The sequence below is a fragment of the Thalassophryne amazonica genome, chromosome 6, assembly GCF_902500255.1.
Source record: "Thalassophryne amazonica chromosome 6, fThaAma1.1, whole genome shotgun sequence".
NCBI lineage: Eukaryota > Metazoa > Chordata > Actinopteri > Batrachoidiformes > Batrachoididae > Thalassophryne > Thalassophryne amazonica.
In genome coordinates, this window is record NC_047108.1 from 97,688,239 (window position 1) to 97,713,990 (window position 25,752).

The following is a 25,752-nucleotide window of genomic DNA, read 5'->3' on the forward strand; positions in this document are numbered from 1 at the left end:
GCAACACGAATGATAATTTACGTAACTGAAAGGTATCACAGAATTTTAGCATTTTGCAAAAGAAGCCAGCAACACGAATGATAATTTACGTAACTGAAAGGTATCACAGAATTTTAGCATTCTGCCCAAGAAGCCAATGATATCAATGATAATTTATGTAACTGAAATGTAACAGAGTTTTAGCATTTTGCACAGGAAGCCCTGGTTCTGAAGGCAGCTGAAAAAGTTAACTTTTTGGGAGGTTATAGATGAATTCTTTTCTGTAATATCACACAAGTTGTTCACTTTTACACTCTCTGCACTGAAATAACCCATGGCTTGCTGTTTTTCCTCCTTGTTAAAGACAAAACAACACCCAGTTTGTCCTTGTTGCTGCAGTAAGTGGCAAAAGAACATTTTTAACTTTTGATGGCCATGCTGCGTTGTGCAGAACCTCTCATTGAAAATAACATACATCCAGTTTACTGTCTGCTGCTTACAGCCAACATATGAGTGCAACATAGTCTGCATAACTGTTAGCATTAACAATGCTAGCAGTCATTAGCATTAAGATGTTCACAGTGTTCACTATTCAAAAACAGCTCTGTTTAATGCATAAAATTGAATGTTAACCTCTACCGAGACAGAAGCCTCTTACTGTGAGTCACTCCAGCTCCTGCTGAAGTACATGTAGTTCATTAGCTTTCACCACAGTTCTACACACTGAAAGACGGCGCTGTTCATTAAATCAAGCAGCAGGTGGAGCTAGCTTACTCGCCGCCCTTGTTGGAGTGACAGCATCCAGAATGTGTCTCTTCCCAGATAGATCTCTTTCAATGCAGCTTCTTGTTCTGACTTTAACACGAAGTTAACACCCAAGTCTTTCATCGCCAACTGTAAATGGTAATCAGAACATTACAATCATATCTTTCTGAACTCTTCCGCATCAAACTCCATCATGTCAATGTTTACAATGTGCTTGCGTGATGACAGGCGAAGTTGGTCATAAAATTTAAGTTTCTCAAATATTTATTGTGGCCACTCTTCAGTTATCTTCATAATTGTATTACTGGTAAATGCTAGAATTAATTTAGATGAGATATACTCATTATCTCACAGGAATATATCAAAATTATCTGGGAACTACTTTTTGCGCAGGAATTCATCAAGCACGTCGGCCGCGGGTGCATACTAACACAGAATACCCAGAAACTGGCTAGAAGTTCAGCCAAAACGAGAGCGTCCACTTTTAGCTTGCTATGAGCTAAGCTAGTGGTACTCGTGAGAGTATGGAGCTAGCTAGCTAGTCTCCCTTGGCAACAGGCAATGCTGACATCTGGAGCTCAGCTAATCACAGGCTCCTGGCCTTGTGCAGGGTTGGACTGAAAGCTAATTTTCTTGAAAAAAGTTGGGTTACTAATGCTTGGTAACAAAATAAATATTGTGTAGCTATAAGTTAGAAGTCAACTAGAAATGCTGCGTATGGTAACTGGCACTCCATGAGGGTGTTTGGCATCCTCTGAAGATGGATAATATATGACTGAGCCTTTTTTTTAACTTGCATCTTGTAATTAAATAAGCTTATTTATTTATGTATTTGATTATTGATTTATTTTATTTTATTTTATTCGAGATCGAGATCTCTTTTGCAAGGGAGACCTGGACAATTATTAAGTTTCCAATTCAGATAACCTGCATGTCTTTAAATGTGGGAGGAAAGCGGAGCACCTGGAGGAAACCCACGCAAACACGGGGAGAACATGCAAACTCCACACAGAAAGGCCACAGGTGGGAATTGAACCCATGACCTTCTTGCTGTGAGGCAACAGTGCTAACCACTAAGTCCCCATAGTCAATCTGTTATCTCGTTAGTCGTGTTGAATTATCTTGTATCCACACATTGTTAACTTGTGGTCACACATTAATAGCACTTTTATACACATAGTGCTCCCCCACCCCAATATAAATGTCACCTCCCAGGCGCCTTAATTTTGCATATTTTTGTGACACAGTGAAATCCGAACTTTGCTCTGAGTTAAAAAAAAGACACATTTTATCATCAAGTGTGTATGCAGTGTAAATGTCCTGTGGCTTAAGGTTATCCTGTGATGGAATTTGGAGGTCAGAGGTTGGAATAAAGGACAGCGTAGCCACAGTCTGAAATGCCTGAAGTTACGGTACGACAATAACTGTTTTCTAAAAGTTTCTATTGATAGAGTATGAGCTCACTGCCCTGACAAAATCTGTGGTTTTAGTGAATTACCTTCAGTACAGAAACATTTGAGTACATGATTGTAACCCCCCTCCCCCCACACACTTAATTTTGAATGTATTATTTTGAATACAGTCTGACAAGTCCACGTCTGTCTCCAGTCCTGCAGTACATATCACAAACAGCAACTCTGGAATTCATTATTATTACATATTCTCCTCAGCAACACAAAAATCTATGTTGCATGTTGCACAACAGCTCATGTGAACAATCTGTCGAAGTTCTAATGTCCAGAAGGAAAACTACAGCAGAACAAGCTTATAAATAACTAACATTTTTGGTTGAATTAGCGATTCTCTCAGCTTCAACAGATGTCTAACATGTTGCAGCAAATGTTCTTTTCCTCATAAGTTGATAAAGTATTGTTTGTGGGATTGTTTGTATTAGTGAATATTATCATTTGCTGCGTTTTGCCACAAACTATTTCATTTTCTCAAACACTTTGTCTGTGTTACAAAATAGAATATGTCAGTGCTGACTGAAACTAAATGGCAAGTTAATGTACATTATAAAATGGATTGATCGTGTCTGCTTCATGTACTGAATTTAATTATTTAAAAAAAGAAAGCTTAAAAAAGATTTACAGTGCCTGGATATTTATGAATTATCTATAGACAGAAGAAAATGTGTAGAGCATGTTCATTTTTTTACAACGTATTTCTAATAAAAACTGGTTTTGCTAATAAACTGTGTGTGCCTTCTTATGAATACACAGTCGGATCCATAAATATTTGGACACTGACCCTTTTTTGTACCACTGCAATGTCAGAAAATGAAACAGTATTTGTTTGTAGTGTAGACTGTTTGCTTTAAATCAAATTATTTGCTAAAATACTGCATAAACTCTTTAGAAATTCTGGCATGGTGGCATAATAATGTACAGTGCCATCCACAAAGTATTCATAGTGCTTCACTTTTTCCACATTTTTTTATGTGACACCCGTAATTCCAAAATGGATAAAATATTTTTTTCTCCTCAAAATTCTACATGCAATAATGACAAGGTGAAAAAGTTTTGAGATTTTTGCAAATTTATTAAAAGGAAAACAAAACTAAACTAAAAAATCACACATACATAAGTATTCAAAGCCTTTGCCATGAAGATCAAAATTGAGCCTAGATGCAGTTCAGATCCATCAGGACTCTTCCTAGAGCTGGCTGCCCGTCTAAACCAAGCAATCGGTGAGAAGGGCCTTAGTCAGGGAGGTGACCAAGAGCCCTATGGTCACTAACGGAGATGATGGCTCTCTATCAACGGATGGCAGTGGGTGTGACTCCATAATTACTATACCACACTGCATCCTTGGTACCCCACTAGACAGATTCCAAAACCAGTACAATATGTTTAGTTTGGTATAGTTCACAACTTCTTATCATGGAAACACAAATAATTTTGTATTACGGGACTGTACTATACTTCTTGGTGGAGAATGTATGTGGTTGTACTAGATGTGTCATTTTGTGGACCTTGTTATTTTATGCTTTTGCCAATGTCTCTTGGCCAAGTCATCATTGAAAATCAGAACTGGTTTTTAACTGATTTTACAAAGTTAAATAAAAGGTCAAATCATCATCATCATCATCATCATCTCCTGCTACCCCTCTTGCAGCATAAGCTACTGAGAAAAGATCCAGTCATCTCAGTCATGGGCTTTCTGCTCCAGATGGTTCTAGGTGTATGTACCCCAATGTTTTGGTGTCAGCTTCAAGATCCCGGCACCACAGGTTTCTGGGCCGTCCTCTGTTCCTCTTGCCTTGGGGATTCCAGATGAGCTATTATTACTGATGTATTACTGATACTGGAAAATACATTTTGGTGTCACTGGTCATAATTTTGTTTACCGACTTGTTTTCACTTCTTTGGCTAAGCGGATTCATGCTCCTTTGCTTTCTCTTAAAATAAGCAATATGCATCATCTTCCAAGTAAAAAAATATTAAGGTTCTCAAACTTGTTGGCCTGCAATATTAAAAAGTAGACCAGTCCTGGTCCTCGGGACAGTAAGTACTGTGTTTTTTCCCCATTTCTCTTTGCTTTAGCTGCACCCAATGAACAAAATCCATTGAGTTCCATTGTTGAGCCAGTTGTTGATTGGCTGAAGGCAAATGACTACGCTGATCTAGTCTAAGTAGATCAGTCAGAAATGGCAAATGTGCAGTACTCAGGGTCTTGAGGACCAGGTTTAGTAGACAGGGTGTAGGGGAGCAACGACTCATTCCTCTGCTTTTTTCTTCAGTCTCCTGGCCATGCTACAAAATACAAGAGATGGAGACCCTTTGAGGCTACTGTATTGGTGTGACAGCCCAACATGATGATGGCAAATGGCACAATATCCTGCACACTGTACCTATAATGATTGGCGCAAGTCCAAGACATTTTCAGTGACTTTGAAAAGTTCCTGTGTCCATCCCCGGACTGGCTGTAAAAGTGATGATTTGTGTTGACATGAATACCTAAATTTCTTTTGTCCAATTACTTATGGACACGCAAAGCTGAGGCAATATGTATACAAATGGCTGCAGTTCCTAAATGGTTGATGCTGTATATTTTGATTGTTTTATTTCAACACCATTGTGATGGTGTACTGAGGCAAAATTGCAAAAAGTGTGTCACTGTCCAAATACTTATGGACCCAACTGTATTTGTTGCAGTAATTCAATAGAAAAACTGCATATTTCACCTTAAACTATTACTATGGTAACACTGAATATTCTTATTAACTGCGCTAAATTGGCACAGTATGAGACATAATGGAAAATATTTATTTATTCACTCTGTCACCCGGTAATGACATCTGAGCAGAGTCATCAATGTGTGAAGCATCCAGATTTAAGATGCTCTTCATAATAAAAGTCTTATTAAGTTGACTCTGTTTTTGTGTTTGCAGCTTTTATGGAGCAGCAAATTTATGTTATGCAGTTTTAAATTGCTTAGATTTAACATACTTTGTGGCGACAGATACAGAAATATGATTCACCACATGGTGCACAGGTAAGGAAAATGCAAATGTGTTAAGTAGCTAAAATTTTTATACAAATAACATATGACTTGTTTCCACCTATGAGATAACATTTAAGACGTGGTGACAAGATGTATAACATGACTAAGGGCCCCTTCACACATAGTATGAATACGTACAAATCAGGGCAATTCACAGCGGAACAGCTTGTATGAGTGAAGAAAAAAAACCACACACCATATAAAAACACCACATTTTATTGAATTCCTCTTATCAAGCGAGTAATACGAGTATGAACTGTCTGTTCCTCTGTAGATGACCCAGTCATGAAATTACATGAATGAGAAGCAGGGTACTCTTATGTCCACATCTGCTGGCGGTGTGTCCAGCCAGCCCCGGATTGTTTTTATACCGTGTACACAATGCAGTGAAACTACATGCCCAAAGATCACAGAAAAAAAAAAATACTCATTGCAGCCTGACTGCTGCTGCAGCTCCTCACTCTTCTCTCACAAATGTGTTTAAATAAAGTCCATAAAAGTCCTGCTCACAGACTGATTGCCAGAGAAAAGGACATGTCCACATCCAGTAAAAAGTCCAGACATGTCCAGTCCACTCATGGATGATTCATTTGCGCGAGGACATGTGAACAGCTAAAAGGAAAAAAAAAGGCTGGCTGCAGGCAGTTCCTCACGCTTCCCTCAAACTATCTCATTATTGTGTTAAATAAGGACAAAAAAGGGGCATACGTCCTGCTCACAGACTGATTGCCAGAGACAGGACATGTCCACATCAAGTATAAATCCAGACATCTCCACATTTATTCACGGACGGTTCATTCGCACGCATGTACTCACTCAGCTCGCAGTCAAAGGAAGAAAGATAAACTGTAACAGAAATCAGAGTGCAGACCTGCAGCTCAGCACAAGAACAAATACAACAACTGGCAAAAATTATGGAATCACCGGCCTCGGAGGATGTTCATTCAGTTGTTTAATTTTGTAGAAAAAAAGCAGGTCACAGACATGACACAAAACTAAAGTCATTTCAAATGGCAACTTTCTGGCTTAAAGAAACACTATAATAAATCAGGAAAAAAATTGTGGCAGTCAGTAACGGTTACTTTTTCAGACCAAGCAGAGGGGAAAAATATGGAATCACTCAATTCTGAGGAAAAAATTATGGAATCATGAAAAATAAAAGAACGCTCCAACACATCACTAGTATTTTGTTGCACCACCTCTGACTTTTATAACAGCTTGCAGTCTCTGAGGCATGGACTTAATGAGTGACAAACAGTACTCTTCATCAATCTGGCTCCAACTTTCTCTGATTGCTGTTGCCAGATCAGCTTTGCAGGTTGGAGCCTTGTCATGGACCATTTCTTCTTCAACTTCCACCAAGATTTTCAATTGGATTAAGATCCGGACTATTGCAGGCCATGACATTGACCCTATGTGTCTTTTTGCAAGGAATGTTTTCACAGTTTTTGCTCTATGGCAAGATGCATTATCATCTTGAAAAAATGATTTCATCATCCCCAAACATCCTTTCATTGATGGGATAAGAAAAGTGTCCAAAATATCAACGTAAACTTGTGCATTTATTGATGATGTAATGACAGCCATCTCCACAGTGGCCTTTACCTGACATGCAGCCCCATATCATCAATGACTGTGGAAATTTACATGTTCTCTTCAGGCAGTCATCTTTATAAATCTCATTGGAACGGCACCAAACAAAAGTTCCAGCATCATCACCTTGCCCAATGCAGATTCGAGATTCATCACTGAATATGAACTTCATCCAGTCATCCACAGTCCATGATTGCTTTCCTTAGCCCATTGTAACCTTGTTTGTTTCTGGTTAGGTGTTAATGATGCTTTCGTTTAGCTTTTCTGTATGTAAATCCCATTTCCTTTAGGCGGTTTCTTACAGTTCGGTCACAGACGTTGACTCCAGTTTCCTCCCATTCGTTCCTCAATTTGTTTTGTTGTGCATTTTTCGATTTTTGAGACATATTGCTTTAACTTTTCTGTCTTGACACTTTGATGTCTTCCTTGGTCTACCAGTATGTTTGCCTTTAACAACCTTCCCATGTTGTTTGTATTTGGTCCAGAGTTTAGACACAGCTGACTGTGAACATCCAACATCTTTTGCAACATTGCATGATGATTTACCTTCTTTTAAGAATTTGATAATCCTCTCCTTTGTTTCAATTGACATCTCTCGTGTTGGAGCCATGATTCATGTCAGTCCACTTGGTGCAACAGCTCTCCAAGGTGTGATCACTCCTTTTTAGATGCAGACTAATGAGCAGATCTGATTTGATGCAGGTGTTAGTTTTGGGGATGAAAAATTACAGGGTGATTCCATAATTTATTCCTCAGAATTTAGTGAGTCCATATTTTTTTTCCCTCTGCTTCATCTAAAAAAGTAACTGTTACTGACTGCCACAATTTTTTTTCGTGATTTCTTATAGTGTTTCTTAAAGCCAGAAAGTTGCCATTTGAAATGACTTTAGTTTTGTGTCGTGTCTGTGATCTGCTTTTTTTCTACAAAATTAAACAACTGAATGAACATCCTCCGAGGCCGGTGATTCCATAATTATTGCCAGGGGTTGTATAAACTAAAAGAGAAATCAGAGTGCACAGTCTGGCTGCAGCCAAACTGCCTGCACATCCTCCTCTGTGTTTCCACCTCCTCTCTGCGCAATTTGACCACATTCGTACTTTGTGTGAAGGGCTTAAAACTGGCGATATTCGATTTATTCAAATCCTTATGTGGTGGCGTGGTTAGGTCGGCAAAACAGCTCTTTGTTTTTATTTCCAAAAACACAATCATACTGTAGGACAGGGCTATTCAACTGGCCCTTTAATAAGTTTGGACCGGCCCGTGGCCCATTTACCCATAAATATTAATAAATACACGATAAAAAGCCGCTACAAAGCGCATTCACCAGTTTTCGGCATTTTACGCCACACTGTGGTGCTTTGCGACACGTTGAATCCTTTACGGCACGTCAGCACTGTTTCCAAACAGCCCCACCTGACGTGAAGGCATTGCGGGCACTTGAACAGTTGGTGGCAGTAATGTACCCTATTTGCAAATCGCCAATAAACTCGAACAAAGAAGACGACAACAGGACGCATTCAAAGGAGAAGAGACGTAAAGTTGACAACGAAAATAGGAGATTTAATAATGACTGGACTGATGAATATGTGTACGTAGAAAATGCCGAAGGCAATCCTATGTGCCTGCTGTATTGTGAATAAGGAATATAACGTGCGGAGGCACTTCATTACGACTCACTCCCGTTTTGACAATGAATATCCACCGGATTCTGATGCGCATCAAATAACAATAAAAGGACTTAATATGAACTACAAGCGAAGCACTGCAGTCTTCTCCTGTAGCTGCACTCTGCAACAGAAGACAACAGCAGCATCCCTGCGTGTTGCGGGTTCTTGCTAAAAAGAAAATGCAGACTGACTCCAAAACAGTGAAAGAATATATATTAGCTGCCGTTGACGAACTGGTAGCGCACAAGCTAAAACAGCAGATAATGTCTTCAATCAAGTCAATCCCTCTGTCAGGTACAACAGCTGCAAGACGACTGGATGTTTTAGCCACAGACGTTTTCGAGACTCTTCTAACTCAGTTGAAGAAAGTTGAATTCATGTCGCTGGCTGTGGATGAGTCAACTGACAGCTCCGTGCGGTTTTTCAACTGTGACTGTTTGAAGGAGGATCTGTTGGGCCTAATTCCACTGGAAGGACAAACAACAGGGGAAATAATTTTCCAAAAGCATATTGCTTTTTTAAAGACAATGGACTGGACCTGGAGCGTATTAACCTGCTGGTTACAGATGGAGCTCCCTCAATGGCAGGAAGCGTCAAAGGACTGTCTGCACGACTGTTCACCAGAGTGTCCTCTGCTCTCAGCTTAGTGGTGAGTTGAAAAGTACCATGGACTGTGATTGCTGCAGTGAATCAGAGCAACATCCAGTCTTCAGCACAGGTTGTTTCGCAGACTACTCGCTGATATGTCAGGAAATTATCACCTTTCTATGTGAATGCAAGCACAAGAAGGCTGAAACATTTCTGACAAAAAATGCTGGATGAGAAATTTGTCTCAGAAATGTGCTTTTTAAATGATATCATGCATCATTTGAATGGTCTTAATCTGAGTCTTCAGGGGAGGGATAAAACAGTGGCTGATGTGGTTGAAAAGCTGTCCGGCCCACAGATCATAGTATTCTGACAAATTTGGCCCCCGGAAAAATATAGTTGAACAGCCCTGCTGTAGGACAAAAGAACACAAAAGAAGTGATTAGGTAAACACTATTAAATATACACATGGGTTGTACATGATGTTCTTAAGTTTCTCACTAAGTTATAAATCGAACAGACTTTTTTATCAGTGTAAGAGGACCAAAAGAACAACTCACAGTTCCATATTAAATCAAAAATACAAAAGTAAAAACCAACATGTTGAACATTATGAGGTCCCTCATATCATTAGATTGTGTCTATATCTATGCAGAAGGCCAATACTGTGTTTCACAAGTGTTCCAGAGTAAAACCAAGACCTATCACAAGAGTCATCAGGAGATAACATATCCTCCCGGTCCCCACAAATCAGTTAACACAAAGCGTCGGTGAGTCAGCTAAGTACACCCTTATGCAAATATGAATGAAATTGGTGAGGAGCTTGGAGTAGAGCAGCTGCTCCTTCATGCTGAAAGGAGCCAGCTGAGGTGGTTCAGGCATCTGGTAATGATGCCTCCTGGACGCCTCCCTAGGGAGGTGTTTCAGGCACCTCTATCTGGAAGGAGACCCTGGGGAAGACCAAGGACTAAGAGGAGAGATTATATCTCCACACTGGCCTGGGAATGCCTGGTATGCCCCAGTCAGAGGTGGTTAATGTGGCCTGGGAAAGAGATGTTTGGGGTCCCCTGCTGAAGTTGTTGCCCCCGCGACCTGGTCCTGGATAAGCAGTGGAAGTTAAGTGAGTGAGGTCTCGAGATATCGCACTAACAAGAGTGGCAATGACATGTATTGGCACTGTGACCTTGAAATTGACCCCAAAGTTACTATAATTGACTGGTGTCAGGGGATCACCCAAGTACACCCTCATGCTAAATATGAATGAAACTCGTCAACTGGTTCTTGAGATATCGTGCAAACAAGTGAAAACTCAATATGCGTTCTTCAAGCAGAATTAGGAGACTAAATGAATGTGGAACCTGTGTAACTTTGTGACTCCATGCTCAGTTGGGTTCTGTGCCATGACGTGGCGCAGAAAGGAGGAGGGGACTAAGAGCCAGATGTGTGGTTCCACGCGGCTCTTGTCTTGCTCATTTCCCCAAACATCAGGCACAGCAGCAGGTGGAAAACCTGCAGGAGCGCGCTTAGGAGCATTGGAACAAGGCTTTTAACCGACTTGGCGTCACTGTCCTTCTTCAGCATACTGCAGCAATGAAACTTAATGAGGTGCAGTAGGGTTTAATTGTGTGCACGTCAGAGAAGAATGCTGTCACGTTCTATTAAGGATCACCACTAATCAAGACGAATCAACATGCTCAGTTGCAACCTCCACGACATGAGGCGAAATGAGGGTGGTGTGTGACATTCGTGGAAGTTTTTTTTGACAGCCAAAAACATGCTCCAAGATGCGTTACGAATGTCATACTTGCATCATTCTTGGCACATCCCATATGGAAAAGAAATATAAAAAACTTAAATTGTTTAAACATGTTTAAAGTTACGTTGGTTCCAGTAATAAACTTTATATTTGACATGTGTTGTGCTTATAAGTCTTAGTTTGATATTACATATACAGTATCTTCTAAGGATTCTGTATGTGGAATTACTGTCATATATTGTTCTTGTAAGTTCCCAATTTATATAAGTCACATATTGTACAAATTTACTAAGGATCTTATATCTGGTTTGACTGTCACATATATTACTTACAAGTTCCAGATAGAACAGATAAAAACTGTATAAAATTATGTATATCTTTTCCATATGGGATTCTTGACATTGTTAACGTGACTCAATGCATCTGAATAGGTTTCTTAATAGTGCGTGTTAATGCGTGATAATTGTGATTTTCGCACAACGCGGAACATTATTCTTGACCGTGCATAATGGTTCCTGATAATTCTCTCCAGCAACACGTGCCATTAATCGTAACGCGTGGTAACAGGTTGCAGCAGTTCCTGAGGACACTTAACGCCTCTGACCCAAATTATCACATTCGTGATCAGTGGCCAAGAATGTATACCTCGTGACATTCGTGACTTGTCATCGTTATGTGTAAACACAGCATTAAACAGAAACACTTTGAGTTTAGTGACAAACCACAGAGTTTATTGGCAAGGCAGTTAAAAGGAGAACAAGCAAAACAATATAAAATACAATCCAAATTCAACCAGATGTTCACAGATTCAAAGGAGATCAATAACAGATTCAGTGAGTTTCTATTCTGAAATTTAAACGTCCAAATCAGGAGCTACACAAGAAGACTGATCACTTTTTTCCCACTCACTCCACATCCCACAGGGAGAATTTGGACTCTGATTTTTCATTGTCTGGAGTTACAGGATGCCATCAAAACATTTCCCACTGGAAAAACAGCTGAGCAGGACGGACCTTCTGAGATGTCATCGCACCTACGGTAGGTTGATCCAGTATGAGGTGATGCATAGGCTGCATTACTCAAAGACAAAACTGAACTGCACTTTTCCAACAGTTTCTCTCAAATGTGACAAATGTTGCTCTGCTGAAGGATTACCAGCACATTTTTCTGGTTTTGTCCTACGCTATTTGATTTCTGGGCTGCAATTTTTGAGTGGCTCCCAAAAGCATATTCCAGTAACATTCAGCTAAACCATGACCTGTCCATCGTCAGATGCTCGGCAGAGTCTTTTGAGCTACTGTATAACTTACAGACTGATCTATACCTAACAATGGTGGTTGCTAAGAAACTTATTCTTCTGACCTGGAAGTCCACCACTAAACCCTGCTTCATGCACAGGCTTAAGGAGATGCTGTCTATCATACAAATGGAAAACCTGCATTTGCATAAAGCCAATACATAGGACAGATATGTAAGAATACAGGGACCATTTTAGAACAGGTTCAGATTAGCCCATATTCGTAGGAACTCTGACTTGCTTGACTACAAGAACCAGCATGGTGTGTAACTTGATCTGTTCTATCCATGCTGATTTGCCTATAACCAAGATGATGGCACTGTGATACCTGTATGAGACCCTTTGTTATTTTGTAAACTGGCAACCCTTTTTGTTACTGTTTTGTTGTTTGTGCCACTGGTGTCCTGTGTGTTGTTATTCAAAAAATAAATAAGTGTAAAAAGTTGGATTCATAAGACAGTGAAATGGGCAGGGAAGACATGCAGAAGAATCTGAATGTGGCAGAAATTATGTTTCCCCACTCCAATTTGTACCAGATTTGGCACATACATTGTAGGGTCCCATAATTGCCTTGGTAAGGTCAAATTTGCCAAAGGTCAGTTTTTGGGGTTAAGGTGAAGGTCAAGTCTGTTTGTCTGTTGGCCTACTCCTTTCAGGTTCTTGGAATGTGAATTAAGGTCCACCCCGGAATTGTATTTAAAGGCTTCATTTTAGCCACATCATTGGGGTCAAGGTCAATTAATTTAATTTTATAACAGACTAATAGGAATTTTGGCTCAAATATGTTGGTGGATGTTTGACCTTTAACTCACCAATTCAGGGTAATTCCATCATTTGAGTAAAGGTCAAGGTCATTGGAGTTAGAGGTCAGACAGATCCATATTGATGCTGTACTTACCCCACCTGTCTGCAAATAGGGGGCATTACTTTCCATTCATCCATTTTCTGGAAACTAATTCCAGTTAAGGGTCATGGATCAGTGGCTGGAGCCCACTGTATCCTAGGGGCCAGTGGGTGAAAAGCAGGACAATGTATTGCAGTGCTGAAAGTCATTCACACCTATGGTCAATTTAGAGTCACCACTTCATATACTGCACTTGTCTTTGCACTTGTCTTTGGAAGTGGCAGGAAACTGGAGCCCCAACCAGAGTACGTGTAGGGAATTCACACAAACATGGGAAGAAAAAATATTCCTTTAATGTTTCCACTTGGCTACTCTACACTGCGACTGCTTATTACTGTTAATATGGACCCACAGGAGAGCGCGCGAGAGAGAGACAGACAGACAAACATTCAGTGAGGCTGAATTGTTCACATCACACTGTGTTAAGACTGTTCAGACTGCATACAGAGTGTGCTGACACACTTCTGGTTATTCCTCAGTGGTCAAACATTCCCAGTTTGTGTCCACGGCTTTCCACAGTGTTCCATTAATCTCAACTCTACGTGTCTCACTCTGTGTGACAGATGCAGCAGACAGCGTTTACTGTAAGTGACTGAGCGAGAAGGCTGAAGCAATGAAACAAATCCAATCTGAACCATGTCTCTGCAGTATGTTTTATCCATGGCAAGTGTGGCGTCTTCAGCAGTATGAGACAACAGCTGCAGCCTGGTCCAAAAAATAAAAATAATAAAAATTGTAGAAGTGAATATAGGCATTAGATCTATTATATCTATAGGCATTAGACTACCAATCTACAGAGCAGATTGGCAGCACCACCTTGAACACTGTCTTTCTCAGCACTGGCATCCCTCTGGGGTGCATCCTGAGCCCGCTGCTGTTTACGTTTTTGACCCGCGACTATAAAACCAGGTCCACTACCAATCACATTGTTAAGTTTGCTGATGACACCAGAGGTGCAACAGCTGACAGGCTGATGCACACTTGACAATCTGCCTCTTTATTTTGAGAAAACAAAAGAGATAGACGATCTCTCCTGGAACACAAATAATAGTTCCTTGGCTAAGACAATCCAGCAGCGCCTGCACTTTATTTGATGGCTGATATAGGCACACCTACACAAACCTTCTCTCATTCATTTCTATTGGGGAACAATCAAAAGTATCCTGACTGGCTGCATTGTAGTCTGGCATGGAAACTGCCACACTACAGACTGAAAGATCCTCCAAATGATATTGTGGACAGTTGAGAGAATTATCGGCACCTTTCTCCCCTGTATCTTGGCTATTTTCACCTCCCCGGCGCCAGCTTGTCCACTAGGGCAGCACGGTGGCTTAGTGGTTAGCACTGTTGTCTCATAGCAAGAAGGTCACGGGATTGATTCCCACCTGTGGCCTTTCTCTATGGAGTTTGCATGTTCTCCCTGTGTTTGCGTGGGTTCCCTCCAGGTGCTCCGGCTTCCTCCCACATCCAAAGACATGCCAGATAGGTGGATTGGGAACTTTAAACTGTCCGCAGGTGTGCGTGCGGATGTGAATGTGTTTGTTTGAGATTAAAATCACAATCAGGATCAAAGGTAAATGTTAAAGATTCCACGACTATGCATCTGTAGGTATTCGATAGTCCATATTTAAAAAGTGGTTTACCACCCTCCATGCCAATAGTTCCAACACATATGGATTTCTGTACAGTACAACAATACCTGCACGTCTGTGCTCCTTATATACAAGGGTTTAGTAAGGGATGGGTGAAGACCAGGTGGGGGAACATTGTTGGGCAGCACAATAAATCATTATGACATCTTATACAATATTTTGTGGCCTATTACAGTTTGCCTGTAGCAGGATTTTTTTCCCCACTGGCATTTACAGTGAGCAACCACAAGAATGTAATAGTCATTAGAGAGAACTCTTTCCACAGTTGCTTCTTAACATACAGTCTGCCAGCTTAACTGCAGTCTCTCCTTTCCCAAGAAGGATGACACATTTCTAATGTGAATTTGTTGGATTTCATTCTGCAACACAAATCATCAACATTTACTTCACATTCTACAGGCGCAATAGACAATATTACTGACTTTGCCATAATGTTGCACAGTAAAAGACTCTATTTAGTAGCACATGCGGTGGGTGCATGTTTTAGGCAAGGTTATCAATATTTTTTAAGAAATTCAACAACACACAAGTGTTGAAAAGGTAGCAGGGCACAAAGTGGATAAAACTGTGACAGATTTGAACTTGCAGAGAACATTGTAGGATCAGAATTGCTTTTATCAGATGTATTTATGCTTCTTGAACACGGTCCTTGCATTTTATACTCAGCAATAGTGTTACAAACAGTACAGTCTCATAATCTTATGGAGTCATTCAATTTTTAGAGAAGATGAAGCAAAAATGTTGCCAAAACATAGTGTTTACAATAAAGAACAGCATTAAAGACTTAAGCTGCTGTTACATCTGGCAGAGTTCGAAGACAAAACTTTCCTGAGTAACATCTTGGCATTGCTCACCTCACTTCAGGGCCCCTTCACACATAATACGAATGTGGTCGAATTGTGCATGAATCGCATGCAATGCGTGTAAATTCGGAGCTGCTTCCAACACCTTGTACACCTGTTGTTACAACTACACTCAACGGCGTTTCAGAGAATTTGGCAGTACATCCAACCAGCCTCACAACCGCAGACCACGTGTAACCACACCAGCCCAGGACCTCCACATCCAGCATGTTCACGTCCAAGATCATCTGAGACCAGCCACTCGGACAGCTGCTGAAACAATCGGTTTGCATAACCAAAGAATGTCTGCACAAACTGTCAGAAAACAGTCTCAGGGAAGCTCATCTGCTCATCTAACACCGCTTGTTTGGCACTTAGAAAATGTGTGGCCATTTATTAGTGCAAAAACAGTCAGCAGTTGATCACTTTCGAGCTGGCGGTGAAATTTGCCTAAGTCCCCCCACGACTGTGGAGTTGCCAAGTACACATGTGGCTTGCCAGATTGTTGGCTCCCCCCACAAACACGTGTGCATGTGTTCATGTATCCCCCCTGCTCCCCACCCAACACGTATGTACGTGCATGTGTGCTGTTCGTGCACAGAATGGACAGGGGGTGTGGCTGGCTGCCAACAGCTGCAGAACATGCACCATGTTTTGATGGACACATGCATGTGTGTGCGCTTGCTTGTCCTCATGGGAAATACATAAAAACATATATGCTTTTTGCGATGGGCTGGAGAGCATGCAAATTGACAGGCTGTCCTAGCTGTAATGGACCGTCAGTTCATGTGGACACGCAGCAGGCAATCTGAATGCCACGTCTGTCTGACAGGACATGTGTGTCCTGTGAGCGGCATGCCGCAGAACTTTATAACAAGCCAGTAGTGCAACAAATATGCCACTTTTCAGTCACATATCAGCAGAAATATGTTGTAACAAATGCCGTTGGTCAGTTGTCACGATGCTTTCTTTCTCTTTTTAAAAAAATACATTCATGTCCTTGTGATTTCAGGAATTTTTCTACACCTTTTATAGGACAGTGATGGTAGCGCAGTGGTAAAGTTTCTGGCTGGCAACCAGAGCTTTGTACATTACAGGTTCAAATCCCGTGGGTGGCATGTATTTTTTTTTTTCACAACAGCTGCCCGATGTGGTTAAACATACTCCAGCTGCTCGCACTGTGCCAGTCGGCTCCATGTTTTCGTGGTTCGCTCATACGAGCTGTTCTGCTGTGATTTGACCTGATTTGTATTTATTCGTACGATGTGTGAAGGGGCCCTCAGAAGTGTGCCAAGTGCCAAGAGCTTGCCTAAACTCATGACCCTTTTAAATATGTTCTGATATTTTTAGGAGCCATACATAAATTGAGAATTGTTATCTCTATCTAATTTACATTTACACTCATGTGAGGTCAGGGCTGGGAATTATGTGCTAGTGCTGCATACATCATATCACAAAACCACCCTAAGTCCTAGATGGCAACTGCCAAGACATACACGTGTGGTAGCCCCACCTCTCAAAGTAACCATCTCTCTGCCATAGCCAGGTAAAATATGGGTTGTCCCTTGCCATGTCCAGCTGTTGTGCCCACGAGAAATGCACCACATGGCCACAACTGTCAAGCTGATGTTCCCTCACATCGCAAGTGATATCCATCATCTTAGTCTCCCTAACCCCTCATTTGACACAAAGTAATTCCAGCAGTACCCAGTGATCCCCCGAAGTAATGTACTACCAAAGACATCTAGTCATCATCTAGGTCACTGGTTAGCATCCGAGTTTCACTAACCATATAATGAAGAGGAAGCACTGGGACCTTAAAGACTTCAAGCATTCTCCTGCAAAATATATGGCATCATCACCGCTCTGTCCGTGACCTCATGTCTCCATAAGCTTTTTTTTCTCAGGTGTCTATCAATATGAAAGATTTCACTGCATACAGAGGCACTTCTGATGGCCAAGTCCAGGAAGTCAACAAAACAATGGCTCTTAGCCTTGATCCGGGATGATTGCAAACCCAGAAAGTGTGACTCCTCATTCAGTTTCTCAAGTCCCTGCAATCAGGTTATCCATCGTATTCCACAAAGGACCAATGACGCATAAGTGTGAAGTTCTGTCAAGAGGACTTACAATTCACTGTCTTTCAGATTCAGAAAATTGGATCCACCTGGGCACCTTAATTCTAAGCAGATGTTGCCAATTATCATCACCGCAATATGATGCAGGCTCATCCTCTAAAAGCTCATGTATTGCTCTCCTCTCATGTTTTACAGTATGCCTATTGATGCTCCCTCCACCACCACCAGTTAGTCGTTGTCTGGGGATGGGCTCGGTCCCCTGCCTCATCCATCTGCAGAATCAGAAATAGTCTCTGCTCATCCCACTGCTGTGGACTGAGGCCAAGAATAATTCAGTACTCTGTAACTACCTGTGTAATAAGCCTTTGTTCTCCAACTGGCCGAGTCTCCTGGTAGAATAGAATTATCCACAAAGTTAAGGTAAGTAAACTTTTCCATGCCAACAAACGCAGCTAACCCACTGGTTACTACAACTCTGCCCAACACTCAATCATTTACTCTACTTTTCAGAAGTTTGGAAACACCTGTTTGTGCCGTTATTAACCAAATAATCATTAAATTCATGAAACAAATCACACATTAAAAAGTGTTTATGGATTCAATGATTATTTGGTTAATAATTGGAACAAATGTCAAGAAATTGGATGACAGATGCAGCAGACAGAAAGTTGAAGCTTGAGAAGGAACACTTGGCAGTGTCACGGTGGAGAGGAGATGTGGCGATCCTGGGCACAGAGAAAGAGCCAATAATCACTGGTTAGAAAAACAATAGGAGACTGTGAATTTGGATGCAGGTTTGACAAATTAGCAATCTTGTGAGGGCTGACTGAAGATCTGGAGGTATATTAACTGTTGTATGTTCACTATTGATCTTGTGATGAGAAGCCTGGTTGGAAATTGGATTCAAGTGCATCCAGGAAGAATCGTGCGATGCCCATCGCAAGTGGGAGGAGAGAAGAAGGCTACAAAATGGATAAGAAAATAAAAATGTAAACAGTGCAGCCTGTGACAGAACCACTGGGGTGCTGAAAGACATTTGCTGTCTGTGTGCACTCTTTAGAACAGCTTTATTTGTTGTGCAGCTGTGGTTGTATCTTCCTCCTCCCTTCCTTGAAATGCAGTTTGGTGTGTGACAGTAAAGGGAGTTCCCTTGGTTTTGACCAAAACACTCTTCAGTCATCATCATCAAACATAAAGTTGATGCGGCAGTAAAGACGAATGAAGAGAAAGTTAACGGGTAATTCATGTCATTGTGTTCTCTTTACAGCTGAGCCATCAGAAGACATCCAGACAGATGTGTGACATGTTACCAGTGATTTAAAAAAAAAAAAAAAATCACTGCACATTGGAGCACACTATGCTCACCTTGACTCCAACACATTACGTGGAACCAGGACTTTATACTGCTGTAATTAGACAACAAGTAACATCTGTTTCCTGCCAAAAAACATTCAAACTTACAATCAGGCTTCACAGATTAATGGAACAACATGTGCTAGTCCTTGTAAAAGAAAGCCTTTACTCTTTTATGAATGCATGTTACAAAGAAATATTGGATCAGTTAAAATGTAAACCTGTTCCTTCATGATGGTTAGAGTGTGTTTATACCATTAGGTGATATGTGGCATTTTAGCCATGCATAGCATCTCTGCTGTGATTATTTCCATCATCTTGGCAAGTTTATGGTCAAGCAGCACCAAATTGAATCCTCTGCTGCAAACATTTAAATCACCCTCCAAGAAAAACACTGCAGATAAACGTAGCCTTGTTTAAGGCCTTAAATCTTGTTAAACTGCATGGCACCATCGGGGAATTGTTGGAGGAACATAAATAGCAATAAACCGCTAAAAGAGATGAAAGATGATGATTTCTAAGTTTAAATTTGAGTTATTAATGACATTTATGGTACAAAATGTTGTACTTAAAAAAACCCATAAGTGGACATCTGCAATAACTGACAACATTAATCAAACATTTTAATAAAGAAATTGTTGCCAAATGGCTGTCTTGTAATCACAGGGGGAAAATGATTGTTAATCCAATGATGATTTTAATATTACAAATAAAATAAAATTCAAGCATCACTGGAGGGTATTTCTTTTGAAAAAATATATATGGAAACAGATCCTAATTCAGTGTATCAGGTGTTTATGCAAATGTTTAATGAAGTTTTCAAAAACCATTTCCAATCATTAAATCATCTGGGGTTGCATCTAAAAAGTTAAATCCTTGGTTTCTAGGGGACTACAAAAATCCTTACACCACAAAAATAAGATGTATAAAAAATATTTTTTCATCTCCTTCACCCTTAAATTATCAGTTTATAAATTCTATAAAATTAAATACACCACTCTTCTCAGGGCTGCAAAGGAAAAATATTTCAGTGATAATTTTCAAAAATCAATAAACAATATTAAAGGGACTTGGAAAACAATCAATGAATTTCTTAAAAGAAAAACATGTTTATTAAAATATCAGTCAACTTTTCAGATGGATCTAGAAGCTTTCTGATCCTTTTGACATTGCTTGCAAGTTTTAATAATTTTTTTCTCAAATGTTGGTGCTTCTCTTGCAAAGACAATTGATTCCACAAATGTAAATCCAGTAGATTACATCAAAGGTTCATTTCCTTCTGTGAGTGAATTTGAACCCCCAAATTGCAATGAGGTTTGTGAAATCATTGCTGGACTACATCCACCTTCATCTGGCCATGATGGAATAAGTATTTCTATTGTCAAATGTGTTACACCAAAAATTTCTGAATCACTTACACATATATTTTCCTTGTCCTTGAAAACTGGAATAGTACCTTCTGATTTAAAGATTGCTAAAATCATACCATTGTTTAAAAAAAGGTGATCCAGCATCCTTATCAAATTATCGTCCTATTTCATTTTGCCATGTTTTTCAAAGATCTTGGAGAAACTTGTTTATAAAAGACTAAATGATCATTTGCACAAGAATTAAATTTTATATAACTATCAATATGGATTTCAGAAAAATCATTCAACATATATGGCCCTGATTGAAGTAAGTAAGTAAGTAAGTAAGTTTTATTTATAAAGCGCCTTTCACAGACCAGTGTCACAAAGTGCTGCACATGGCATACAAAAAATAATCTAAAATTACATATGAAAACAATAAAATACAATATTAGGCTAAAAAGCTAACTTAAAGAAATGCGTCTTTAGTTGCCTTCTAAAAGTATCTATACAATCCAGAGAACGAAGGGCACAGGGAAGCTCATTCCAGAGGCTAGGTGCCACCGCTTTAAAAGATCTGTCCCCGCGAGTTTTAAAACGGGTCCGAGGAACCATCAACAGGTTCTGATTGGATGACCTGAGGCTCCTGGAGGAAGCATAAGGCTGTTTCAGGTCCCTGATGTACTCCGGTGCCTGTCCATGCAGAGCTCTAAAAGTCAATACCAGGATTTTGTAATGAATCCTGTAGGAGACAGGCAGCCAATGCAAAGTATTAAGAATAGGAGTAATATGGTCCCTCCTGCGGGTGCGGGTAAGCAGGCGCGCAGCAGAATTTTGCACAACCTGCAGGCAGGCCAACTCCTTCTTATTCAGACAGGTGAAAAGACTGTTACAATAATCCAAACGCGATGAGACGAATGCATGAACAATCATCTCAAGCTCTTTTAAAGTCACCATCTTACGGAGCTTAGAGATGTTCCGAATTTGGAAAAAACAGTTCTTAACTAGGTAATTTGTGTGCTGCTCCAGAGACATCCCTCCATCCAAAATGACACCCAGCTTACGCAGGCTGCTTTTGATCGTGCAGCTTAGGCTACCGAGATGCTGCTTAATTCCAGGTACAGCACTATCTGGTGCTACAATCAGAGTCTCAGTCTTATTGGAATTTAACTGCAGACTGTTCTCAGTGAGCCATTCCATAATTTTGGCCAAACAATTTGTGAGAGAGCAGAGTTTCTGTGGCTCAGTTGTCTTAAAAGAGTAGTACAGCTGCAGATCATCAGCATACAAATGATAGGACACATCACTGAACTGCTGGATCAGCTTGCTGAGAGGAAGTGGCTCAGTTGTCTTAAAAGAGTAGTACAGCTGCAGATCATCAGCATACAAATGATAGGACACATCACTGAACTGCTGGATCAGCTTGCTGAGAGGAAGGAGATACAATGAGAACAAAACAGGTCCCAAGACCGATCCCTGCGGCACACCCCACAGAAGATCTGCAGATTCCGACACTGCATTGCCCACTGTCACACTAAAAGTTCTACCAGTCAGGTAAGAGGTAAACCACTCTAAAACACAACCTGACATTCCAACCAAATCCCGCAATCTGTTTATCAGAATGCCATGGTCAACGGTATCAAACGCCGAAGACAGATCAAGCAGAATCAGCACAGAACATTTGCCAGTGACAGCTGCCATCATCATGTCACTAGACACCTTCAACAGGGCTGTTTCAGTAGAATGAAACTCACGGTACCCAGACTGAAAAGTGTCATGGATGTCGTTAGCCTGCAAAAACGATCTCAATTGAGCACAGACTACCTTTTCCAAGACTTTGGCCAAGAAAGGGGTTTTAGATATTGGCCTAAAGTTCTTGAATTCTGTAGAATCCAATCCAGCTTTCTTTAACTGTGGTTACACAATGGCATGTTTAAAATAACAAGGAAACACACCACTCGACAAAACTGAACTGATGGATAGAATTCATGCAGCTTTAGACAGCAATGAATTTGGAATTGGTGTATTTTTTTAGACCTTTCTAAAGCATTTGATACAGTAAATCATTAAATTTTTACTGTAAAGTTAAATAAATATGGATTTAAAGCAACTGTTCATAAATGGCTTAGTAATTATTTATTAGAGAGAAAAAAGTATGTTTTTCTAAATTTGGAATCTGAAATTAATTCTATAGACTGTGGAGTTCCTCAAGGTTTGATTTTGGGAACGCTTTTATTCATAATGTTTCTTCATGTTTCTTGGGTGTGTGGATGGATGACAAATTGTGCTGGAAAGAACATAATGAAATGTAAAAAAAATAACTACATCAATAGGAATCAGAAGCAAAATAAGACATTTAGTACATTACAGATGTCTTTTAACATTATACTAAAGTTTAGTTTATCCTTATTTAATTGATTGCAATATTGTATGGGAAAGTATCTTTGCAACTTATATAAAGAAATTTTTTCTTTTACAGAAAAAATTGTTTGAATAGCTACTATTCCGAAACCTTGTGCTCCAAGTGCACCTTTGTTTTTCAAACTTTCATATAAATAGCTTCCTGACCTGTACATTTGTCTTCAGAGCTCTTCATGATACTAGTAGGCCTTTTTAAATTAAATATTATTTTGTGCATAACCATCAAATTCATAATTATTTGACAAAGGCAGACCTCATATTTGCATTTATTTTTGCAAAGAACGACACGTTATCAGCGTCACATCAGATATCATGGTGTTAAATTTTGGAATGAGATGGTACATCTTCTAAATCCACCCATCACTTTATACAGATATAAAAGCGGATTAAAGTAAAGCTCCTGTATGAGTACTTATAATATCAACTTAATATTACCTCGTTTTAATTGATTTAAATGTTTTATACTTTCTGAAATGATATAATACTTTTGTTTACTGTTGTGATTTGTTGTTGTTGTTGTTGTTGTTGTTCAGGAGTGGGTCTTTGATAAGCCTCTTTGGCTTCTACCACTCCCTTGTACAGTATGCTCATATTGTATTTTTTATTTTGTTTATATATATATATACACACATATATATATAAATTGTGACATTTGTCATGAATTTCTATTGTGTTAAATAAATGAAATGAAAAAAATCAAATGGTGAAATCTGATGTTGAATCAACATGGAAAATGTGTTGGATTAAAATTTTGACTTTGGCTGATCAACAAACATTCTACTTATTCTTATTCTTCTTTGGCTTTCGGCTGTTCCTGTTGGGGGTCGCCACAGCAGATCAATCGTTTCCATCTCACCCTGTCCTCTGTATCTTCCTCTGTCACACCAACCATCTGCATGTCCTCTCTCAGCACATCCATGAACCTCCTCTTTGGTCTCCCTCTTCTCCTCCTGCCTGGTGGCTCCATCCTCAGCATCCTTCTCCCTATATACCCTGGGTCCCTCCTCTGCACATGTCCAAACCATCTCAATCTCGCCTCTCTGACTTTGTCTCCAAACCGTCCCACCTGAGCTGTCCCTCTGATATGTTCATTCCTAATCTTGTCCATTCTTGTCACTCCCAAAAAGAATCTCAACATCTTCAGCTCTGCCACCTCCAGCTCTGCCTCCTGTCTTTTGTTAGTGCCACTGTCTCTAAATCATACAACATAGCTGGTCTCCCTACTGTTTTGTAAACTTTCCCCTTCACTCTTGCTGATATTCTTCGGTCACAAATCACTCCTGCCACTTCTTCACCTCTCTACCACACTCTCCATTACTTTGAACAGTTGACCCCAAATATTTAAACTCATCTACTTTCACCACTTCTACTCCTTGTAACTGCACTATTCCACTGGGCTCCCTCTCATTCACACACATGTACTCAGTCTTGCTTCTACTGACTTTCATTCCCCTTCTCTCCAAAGCATATCTCCACTTCTCCAGACTAGACTCAACTTGCTCTCTACTCTCACTACAGATCACAATGTAATCTGCAAACATCATAGTCCATGGGGACTCCTGTCTGATCTCATCTGTCAACCTGTCCATCACCACTGCAAACAAGAAAGGACTCAGAGCTGATCCTTGGTGTAATCCCATCTCCACCTTGAATGAGTCTGTCATTCCGACTGCGCATCTCACCGCTGTCACACTATTCTTGTACATGTCCTGCACTACCCTAACATACTTCTCTGCCACTCCAGACTTCCTCATACAATGCCACAACTCTTCTCTTGGCACCCTATCATAAGCTTTTTCTAAGTCCACAAACACACAATGTAACTCTTTCTGTCCTTCTCTGTAATTTTCCAACAGTATTCTCAGAGCAAACATTGCATCTGTAGTGTTCTTTCTCAGCACAAAACCATATTGCTGCTCACAGATCTTCACCTGTTTTATAAGCCTAGCTTCTACTACTCTTTCCCATAACTTCATGCTGTGGCTGATCAGCTTTATGCCTCTGTAGTTACAGCAGCTCTGCACATCACCCTTGTTCTTGAAAATAGGAACCAGCACACTTCGTCTCCACTCCTCAGGCATCCTCTCACTTTCCAAGATTTTATTAAACAATCTGGTTAGAAACTCTACTGCCATCTCTCCTAGACATTTCCATGCCTCCATTGGAATGTCATCTGGACCAACTGCCTTTCCACTCTTCATCCTCTTCATAGCAGCCCTCACTTCATCCTTGCTAATCTCTTTTACTTCCTGATTTACTCTCACCACATCATCCAGCCTTTTCTCTCACTCATTTTCTTTATTCATCAACTCTTCAAAATATTCCCTCCACCTTCTCAGCACACACTCCTCACTTGTCAGCACATTACCATGTGCATCTTTTACCACCCTAACCTGCTGCACATCCTTTCCAGCTCTGTCCCTTTGTCTGGCCAATCGGTACAAGTCCTTCTCTCCTTCCTTACTATTCAACTTCTTGTACAGCTCACAATATGCCTTTTCCTTTGCTTTTGCCACTTCTCTTCTCGCCTTACGCCGCATCTCCTTGTACTCCTGTCTACTTTCTTCATCTCTCCGACTATCCCAAAACTTTTTCGCCAACCTCTTTCTCCTTATGCTTTCCTGGACCTCTTCATTCCACCACCAAGTCTCCTTGTCTTCCTTCCACTGTCCAGATGTCATACCCAGTACTGCCCTAGCTGTCTCCCTCACCACATCTGCTGTACTTTTCCAGTTGTCCAAATTGCTTCCCCTCCAACTAGTGCTTCTCTCACCTACTCGCTAAATTTCACACAACAGTCTTTCTCCTTCAGCTTCCACCATCTGATCCTTTGTTGAGCTCTCACTCTCTTCTTCTTCTTTACCTCTAAAGTCATCCTACAAACAACTATCCTATGCTGTCTAGTGACACTCTCTCCTGCTACCACCTTACAGTCTGTGATTTCTTTTAGCTTGCATCTCCTATAAAGAATGTAGTCCACCTGTGTGCACCTTCCTCCACT

General features: G+C 40.4%; 1 protein-coding gene and 1 long non-coding RNA gene across 2 annotated transcripts in view; one reads left to right on the top strand and one right to left on the bottom strand.

The window, feature by feature from the left end:
* The window catches only part of LOC117512710 (metabotropic glutamate receptor 4-like), a 673,449-nt gene extending 660,001 nt beyond the window's left edge, over positions 1-13,448 (top strand). Inside the window, exons 12-13 of the transcript XR_004561363.1 lie at positions 822-827; positions 13,411-13,448. The gene's annotated coding sequence lies outside the window, so the exon portion shown is untranslated. The remainder of the gene's footprint in view (positions 1-821; positions 828-13,410) is intronic.
* LOC117512712 lies at positions 161-25,752 on the bottom strand. Its single transcript, XR_004561365.1, has 3 exons — positions 25,742-25,752; positions 16,944-16,950; positions 161-294 (listed from the first exon to the last, which is right to left on the bottom strand). It is a non-coding gene; the product is annotated as an uncharacterized LOC117512712 (long non-coding RNA).